Consider the following 9,606-nt stretch of genomic DNA (forward strand, 5'->3'; position numbering starts at 1 on the left):
TTTTCAGAGCTCCTAGACCTTCCTATAAGAAGTTAGCCAAAAAGTAGCTTCGAAAAACGCTTAGGTTAAGTTTCAGAGTTGCTTCTAATGTACCAAAGCTGGACTTAGATATAATTTCACTCTCACAACATTATGGCTGGTTGGAGAGGGTCCGAACCACAAGTACCGGGTCCATGGTTCTGGCCGTATACTGGGGGGACGGGGACGACTCCCATTAACCCCTGACTATACCGGGGATACGCTTATCACAATGCCTTTCTGGTCTGTGCTGAAGCAGGGCATTCTGGCAGCCAAGTGGCTTGACCTTTATTAGTGAGCCTGGTTACCCCCTCTCGGAACCACAGAATTAGAAATCGCCAGCTCATATACAGTGCATAAAATATATTTATATATATACCCTTATACACCATTTTAATAAAAAATATCACAAAATTCTTCTAAATCCCTCGGGAAGAGTGAAAGACGCGCACGTTCATTTTTAGAGCTCCTAGACCTTCCTATAAGAAGTTAGCCAAAAAGTAGCTTCGAAAAACGCTTAGGTTAAGTTTCAGAGTTGCTTCTAATGTACCAAAGCTGGACTTAGACATAATTTCACTCTCACAACATTATGGCTGGTTGGAGACAGTCCGAACCACAAGTACCGGGTCCATGGTTCTGGCCGTATACTGGGGGGACGGGGACGACTCCCATTAACCCCTGACTATACCGGGGATACGCTTATCACAATGCCTTTCTGGTCTGTGCTGAAGCAGGGAATTCTGGCAGCCAAGTGGCTTGACCTTTATTAGTGAGCCTGGTTACCCCCTCTCGGAACCACAAACTTAGAAATCGCCAGCTCATATACAGTGCATAAAATATATTTATATATATACCCTTATACACCATTTTAATAAAAAATATCACAAAATTCTTCTAAGTCCCTCGGAAAGAGTGAAAGACGCGCACGTTCATTTTCAGAGATCCTAGACCTTCCTATAAGAAGTTAGCCAAAAAGTAGCTTCGAAAAACGCTTAGGTTAAGTTTCAGAGTTGCTTCTAATGTACCAAAGCTGGACTTAGACATAATTTCACTCTCACAACATTATGGCTGGTTGGAAACAGTCCGAACCACAAGTACCGGGTCCATGGTTCTGGCCGTATACTGGGGGGACGGGGACGACTCCCATTAACCCCTGACTATACCGGGGATACGCTTATCACAATGCCTTTCTGGTCTGTGCTGAAGCAGGGAATTCTGGCAGCCAAGTGGCTTGACCTTTATTAGTGAGCCTGGTTACCCCCTCTCGGAACCACAGACTTAGAAATCGCCAGCTCATATACAGTGCATAAAATATATTTATATATATACCCTTATACACCATTTTAATAAAAAATATCACAAAATTCTTCTAAGTCCCTCAGAAAGAGTGAAAGACGCGCACGTTCATTTTCAGAGCTCCTAGACCTTCCTATAAGAAGTTAGCCAAAAAGTAGCTTCGAAAAACGCTTAGGTTAAGTTTCAGAGTTGCTTCTAATGTACCAAAGCTGGACTTAGATATAATTTCACTCTCACAACATTATGGCTGGTTGGAGACAGTCCGAACCACAAGTACCGGGTCCATGGTTCTGGCCGTATACTGGGGGGACGGGGACGACTCCCATTAACCCCTGACTATACCGGGGATACGCTTATCACAATGCCTTTCTGGTCTGTGCTGAAGCAGGGCATTCTGGCAGCCAAGTGGCTTGACCTTTATTAGTGAGCCTGGTTACCCCCTCTCGGAACCACAGACTTAGAAATCGCCAGCTCATATACAGTGCATAAAATATATTTATATATATACCCTTATACACCATTTTAATAAAAAAATATCACAAAATTCTTCTAAGTCTCTCGGGAAGAGTGAAAGACGCGCACGTTCATTTTCAGAGCTCCTAGACCTTCCTATAAGAAGTTAGCCAAAAAGTAGCTTCGAAAAACGCTTAGGTTAAGTTTCAGAGTTGCTTCTAATGTACCAAAGCTGGACTTAGACATAATTTCACTCTCACAACATTATGGCTGGTTGGAGAGGGTCCGAACCACAAGTACCGGGTCCATGGTTCTGGCCGTATACTGGGGGGACGGGGACGACTCCCATTAACCCCTGACTATACCGGGGATACGCTTATCACAATGCCTTTCTGGTCTGTGCTGAAGCAGGGCATTCTGGCAGCCAAGTGGCTTGACCTTTATTAGTGAGCCTGGTTACCCCCTCTCGGTACCACAGACTTAGAAATCGCCAGCTCAAATACAGTGCATAAAATATATTTATATATATATACCCTTATACACCATTTTAATAAAAAATATCACAAAATTCTTCTAAGTCCCTCGGAAAGAGTGAAAGACGCGCACGTTCATTTTCAGAGCTCCTAGACCTTCCTATAAGAAGTTAGCCAAAAAGTAGCTTCGAAAAACGCTTAGGTTAAGTTTCAGAGTTGCTTCTAATGTACCAAAGCTGGACTTAGATATAATTTCACTCTCACAACATTATGGCTGGTTGGAGACAGTCCGAACCACAAGTACCGGGTCCATGGTTCTGGCCGTATACTGGGGGGACGGGGACGACTCCCATTAACCCCTGACTATACCGGGGATACGCTTATCACAATGCCTTTCTGGTCTGTGCTGAAGCAGGGCATTCTGGCAGCCAAGTGGCTTGACCTTTATTAGTGAGCCTGGTTACCCCCTCTCGGAACCACAGACTTAGAAATCGCCAGCTCATATACAGTGCATAAAATATATTTATATATATACCCTTATACACCATTTTAATAAAAAATATCACAAAATTCTTCTAAGTTCCTCGGGAAGAGTGAAAGACGCGCACGTTCATTTTCAGAGCTCCTAGACCTTCCTATAAGAAGTTAGCTAAAAAGTAGCTTCGAAAAACGCTTAGGTTAAGTTTCAGAGTTGCTTCTAATGTACCAAAGCTGGACTTAGACATAATTTCACTCTCACAACATTATGGCTGGTTGGAGAGGGTCCGAACCACAAGTACCGGGTCCATGGTTCTGGCCGTATACTGGGGGGACGGGGACGACTCCCATTAACCCCTGACTATACCGGGGATACGCTTATCACAATGCCTTTCTGGTCTGTGCTGAAGCAGGGCATTCTGGCAGCCAAGTGGCTTGACCTTTATTAGTGAGCCTGGTTACCCCCTCTCGGAACCACAGACTTAGAAATCGCCAGCTCATATACAGTGCATAAAATATATTTATATATATACCCTTATACACCATTTTAATAAAAAATATCACAAAATTCTTCTAAGTCCCTCGGGAAGAGTGAAAGACGCGCACGTTCATTTTTAGAGCTCCTAGACCTTCCTATAAGAAGTTAGCCAAAAAGTAGCTTCGAAAAACGCTTAGGTTAAGTTTCAGAGTTGCTTCTAATGTACCAAAGCTGGACTTAGACATAATTTCACTCTCACAACATTATGGCTGGTTGGAGACAGTCCGAACCACAAGTACCGGGTCCATGGTTCTGGCCGTATACTGGGGGGACGGGGACGACTCCCATTAACCCCTGACTATACCGGGGATACGCTTATCACAATGCCTTTCTGGTCTGTGCTGAAGCAGGGAATTCTGGCAGCCAAGTGGCTTGACCTTTATTAGTGAGCCTGGTTACCCCCTCTCGGAACCACAAACTTAGAAATCGCCAGCTCATATACAGTGCATAAAATATATTTATATATATACCCTTATACACCATTTTAATAAAAAATATCACAAAATTCTTCTAAGTCCCTCGGAAAGAGTGAAAGACGCGCACGTTCATTTTCAGAGCTCCTAGACCTTCCTATAAGAAGTTAGCTAAAAAGTAGCTTCGAAAAACGCTTAGGTTAAGTTTCAGAGTTGCTTCTAATGTACCAAAGCTGGACTTTGACATAATTTCACTCTCACAACATTATGGCTGGTTGGAGAGGGTCCGAACCACAAGTACCGGGTCCATGGTTCTGGCCGTATACTGGGGGGACGGGGACGACTCCCATTAACCCCTGACTATACCGGGGATACGCTTATCACAATGCCTTTCTGGTCTGTGCTGAAGCAGGGCATTCTGGCAGCCAAGTGGCTTGACCTTTATTAGTGAGCCTGGTTACCCCCTCTCGGAACCACAGACTTAGAAATCGCCAGCTCATATACAGTGCATAAAATATATTTATATATATACCCTTATACACCATTTTAATAAAAAATATCACAAAATTCTTCTAAGTCCCTCGGGAAGAGTGAAAGACGCGCACGTTCATTTTTAGAGCTCCTAGACCTTCCTATAAGTAGTTAGCCAAAAAGTAGCTTCGAAAAACGCTTAGGTTAAGTTTCAGAGTTGCTTCTAATGTACCAAAGCTGGACTTAGACATAATTTCACTCTCACAACATTATGGCTGGTTGGAGACAGTCCGAACCACAAGTACCGGGTCCATGGTTCTGGCCGTATACTGGGGGGACGGGGACGACTCCCATTAACCCCTGACTATACCGGGGATACGCTTATCACAATGCCTTTCTGGTCTGTGCTGAAGCAGGGAATTCTGGCAGCCAAGTGGCTTGACCTTTATTAGTGAGCCTGGTTACCCCCTCTCGGAACCACAGACTTAGAAATCGCCAGCTCATATACAGTGCATAAAATATATTTATATATATACCCTTATACACCATTTTAATAAAAAATATCACAAAATTCTTCTAAGTCCCTCAGAAAGAGTGAAAGACGCGCACGTTCATTTTCAGAGCTCCTAGACCTTCCTATAAGAAGTTAGCCAAAAAGTAGCTTCGAAAAACGCTTAGGTTAAGTTTCAGAGTTGCTTCTAATGTACCAAAGCTGGACTTAGACATAATTTCACTCTCACAACATTATGGCTGGTTGGAGAGGGTCCGAACCACAAGTACCGGGTCCATGGTTCTGGCCGTATACTGGGGGGACGGGGACGACTCCCATTAACCCCTGACTATACCGGGGATACGCTTATCACAATGCCTTTCTGGTCTGTGCTGAAGCAGGGCATTCTGGCAGCCAAGTGGCTTGACCTTTATTAGTGAGCCTGGTTACCCCCTCTCGGTACCACAGACTTAGAAATCGCCAGCTCAAATACAGTGCATAAAATATATTTATATATATATACCCTTATACACCATTTTAATAAAAAATATCACAAAATTCTTCTAAGTCCCTGGGAAAGAGTGAAAGACGCGCACGTTCATTTTCAGAGCTCCTAGACCTTCCTATAAGAAGTTAGCCAAAAAGTAGCTTCGAAAAACGCTTAGGTTAAGTTTCAGAGTTGCTTCTAATGTACCAAAGCTGGACTTAGATATAATTTCACTCTCACAACATTATGGCTGGTTGGAGACAGTCCGAACCACAAGTACCGGGTCCATGGTTCTGGCCGTATACTGGGGGGACGGGGACGACTCCCTATAACCCCTGACTATACCGGGGATACGCTTATCACAATGCCTTTCTGGTCTGTGCTGAAGCAGGGCATTCTGGCAGCCAAGTGGCTTGACCTTTATTAGTGAGCCTGGTTACCCCCTCTCGGAACCACAGACTTAGAAATCGCCAGCTCATATACAGTGCATAAAATATATTTATATATATACCCTTATACACCATTTTAATAAAAAATATCACAAAATTCTTCTAAGTCCCTCGGAAAGAGTGAAAGACGCGCACGTTCATTTTCAGAGCTCCTAGACCTTCCTATAAGAAGTTAGCTAAAAAGTAGCTTCGAAAAACGCTTAGGTTAAGTTTCAGAGTTGCTTCTAATGTACCAAAGCTGGACTTAGACATAATTTCACTCTCACAACATTATGGCTGGTTGGAGAGGGTCCGAACCACAAGTACCGGGTCCATGGTTCTGGCCGTATACTGGGGGGACGGGGACGACTCCCATTAACCCCTGACTATACCGGGGATACGCTTATCACAATGCCTTTCTGGTCTGTGCTGAAGCAGGGCATTCTGGCAGCCAAGTGGCTTGACCTTTATTAGTGAGCCTGGTTACCCCCTCTCGGAACCACAGACTTAGAAATCGCCAGCTCATATACAGTGCATAAAATATATTTATATATATACCCTTATACACCATTTTAATAAAAAATATCACAAAATTCTTCTAAGTCCCTCGGGAAGAGTGAAAGACGCGCACGTTCATTTTTAGAGCTCCTAGACCTTCCTATAAGAAGTTAGCCAAAAAGTAGCTTCGAAAAACGCTTAGGTTAAGTTTCAGAGTTGCTTCTAATGTACCAAAGCTGGACTTAGACATAATTTCACTCTCACAACATTATGGCTGGTTGGAGACAGTCCGAACCACAAGTACCGGGTCCATGGTTCTGGCCGTATACTGGGGGGACGGGGACGACTCCCATTAACCCCTGACTATACCGGGGATACGCTTATCACAATGCCTTTCTGGTCTGTGCTGAAGCAGGGAATTCTGGCAGCCAAGTGGCTTGACCTTTATTAGTGAGCCTGGTTACCCCCTCTCGGAACCACAGACTTAGAAATCGCCAGCTCATATACAGTGCATAAAATATATTTATATATATACCCTTATACACCATTTTAATAAAAAATATCACAAAATTCTTCTAAGTCCCTCAGAAAGAGTGAAAGACGCGCACGTTCATTTTCAGAGCTCCTAGACCTTCCTATAAGAAGTTAGCCAAAAAGTAGCTTCGAAAAACGCTTAGGTTAAGTTTCAGAGTTGCTTCTAATGTACCAAAGCTGGACTTAGACATAATTTCACTCTCACAACATTATGGCTGGTTGGAGAGGGTCCGAACCACAAGTACCGGGTCCATGGTTCTGGCCGTATACTGGGGGGACGGGGACGACTCCCATTAACCCCTGACTATACCGGGGATACGCTTATCACAATGCCTTTCTGGTCTGTGCTGAAGCAGGGCATTCTGGCAGCCAAGTGGCTTGACCTTTATTAGTGAGCCTGGTTACCCCCTCTCGGTACCACAGACTTAGAAATCGCCAGCTCAAATACAGTGCATAAAATATATTTATATATATATACCCTTATACACCATTTTAATAAAAAATATCACAAAATTCTTCTAAGTCCCTGGGAAAGAGTGAAAGACGCGCACGTTCATTTTCAGAGCTCCTAGACCTTCCTATAAGAAGTTAGCCAAAAAGTAGCTTCGAAAAACGCTTAGGTTAAGTTTCAGAGTTGCTTCTAATGTACCAAAGCTGGACTTAGATATAATTTCACTCTCACAACATTATGGCTGGTTGGAGACAGTCCGAACCACAAGTACCGGGTCCATGGTTCTGGCCGTATACTGGGGGGACGGGGACGACTCCCTATAACCCCTGACTATACCGGGGATACGCTTATCACAATGCCTTTCTGGTCTGTGCTGAAGCAGGGCATTCTGGCAGCCAAGTGGCTTGACCTTTATTAGTGAGCCTGGTTACCCCCTCTCGGAACCACAGACTTAGAAATCGCCAGCTCATATACAGTGCATAAAATATATTTATATATATACCCTTATACACCATTTTAATAAAAAATATCACAAAATTCTTCTAAGTCCCTCAGAAAGAGTGAAAGACGCGCACGTTCATTTTCAGAGATCCTAGACCTTCCTATAAGAAGTTAGCCAAAAAGTAGCTTCGAAAAACGCTTAGGTTAAGTTTCAGAGTTGCTTCTAATGTACCAAAGCTGGACTTAGACATAATTTCACTCTCACAACATTATGGCTGGTTGGAGACAGTCCGAACCACAAGTACCGGGTCCATGGTTCTGTTCGTATACTGGGGGGACGGGGACGACTCCCATTAACCCCTGACTATACCGGGGATACGCTTATCACAATGCCTTTCTGGTCTGTGCTGAAGCAGGGCATTCTGGCAGCCAAGTGGCTTGACCTTTATTAGTGAGCCTGGTTACCCCCTCTCGGAACCACAGACTTAGAAATCGCCAGCTCATATACAGTGCATAAAATATATTTATATATATACCCTTATACACCATTTTAATAAAAAATATCACAAAATTCTTCTAAGTCCCTCAGAAAGAGTGAAAGACGCGCACGTTCATTTTCAGAGATCCTAGACCTTCCTATAAGAAGTTAGCCAAAAAGTAGCTTCGAAAAACGCTTAGGTTAAGTTTCAGAGTTGCTTCTAATGTACCAAAGCTGGACTTAGATATAATTTCACTCTCACAACATTATGGCTGGTTGGAGACAGTCCGAACCACAAGTACCGGGTCCATGGTTCTGGCCGTATACTGGGGGGACGGGGACGACTCCCATTAACCCCTGACTATACCGGGGATACGCTTATCACAATGCCTTTCTGGTCTGTGCTGAAGCAGGGCATTCTGGCAGCCAAGTGGCTTGACCTTTATTAGTGAGCCTGGTTACCCCCTCTCGGAACCACAGACTTAGAAATTGCCAGCTCATATACAGTGCATAAAATATATTTATATATATACCCTTATACACCATTTTAATAAAAAAATATCACAAAATTCTTCTAAGTCTCTCGGGAAGAGTGAAAGACGCGCACGTTCATTTTCAGAGCTCCTAGACCTTCCTATAAGAAGTTAGCCAAAAAGTAGCTTCGAAAAACGCTTAGGTTAAGTTTCAGAGTTGCTTCTAATGTACCAAAGCTGGACTTAGATATAATTTCACTCTCACAACATTATGGCTGGTTGGAGACAGTCCGAACCACAAGTACCGGGTCCATGGTTCTGGCCGTATACTGGGGGGACGGGGACGACTCCCATTAACCCCTGACTATACCGGGGATACGCTTATCACAATGCCTTTCTGGTCTGTGCTGAAGCAGGGAATTCTGGCAGGCAAGTGGCTTGACCTTTATTAGTGAGCCTGGTTACCCCCTCTTGGAACCACAGACTTAGAAATCGCCAGCTCATATACAGTGCATAAAATATATTTATATATATACCCTTATACACCATTTTAATAAAAAATATCACAAAATTCTTCTAAGTCCCTCGGGAAGAGTGAAAGACGCGTACGTTCATTTTCAGAGCTCCTAGACCTTCCTATAAGAAGTTAGCCAAAAAGTAGCTTCGAAAAACGCTTAGGTTAAGTTTCAGAGTTGCTTCTAATGTACCAAAGCTGGACTTAGACATAATTTCACTCTCACAACATTATGGCTGGTTGGAGAGGGTCCGAACCACAAGTACCGGGTCCATGGTTCTGGCCGTATACTGGGGGGACGGGGACGACTCCCATTAACCCCTGACTATACCGGGGATACGCTTATCACAATGCCTTTCTGGTCTGTGCTGAAGCAGGGCATTCTGGCAGCCAAGTGGCTTGACCTTTATTAGTGAGCCTGGTTACCCCCTCTCGGTACCACAGACTTAGAAATCGCCAGCTCAAATACAGTGCATAAAATATATTTATATATATATACCCTTATACACCATTTTAATAAAAAATATCACAAAATTCTTCTAAGTCCCTCGGAAAGAGTGAAAGACGCGCACGTTCATTTTCAGAGCTCCTAGACCTTCCTATAAGAAGTTAGCCAAAAAGTAGCTTCGAAAAACGCTTAGGTTAAGTTTCAGAGTTGCTTCTAATGTACCAA

The sequence above is a fragment of the Ascaphus truei genome, assembly GCF_040206685.1.
Source record: "Ascaphus truei isolate aAscTru1 chromosome 15 unlocalized genomic scaffold, aAscTru1.hap1 SUPER_15_unloc_1, whole genome shotgun sequence".
Lineage (NCBI taxonomy): Eukaryota > Metazoa > Chordata > Amphibia > Anura > Ascaphidae > Ascaphus > Ascaphus truei.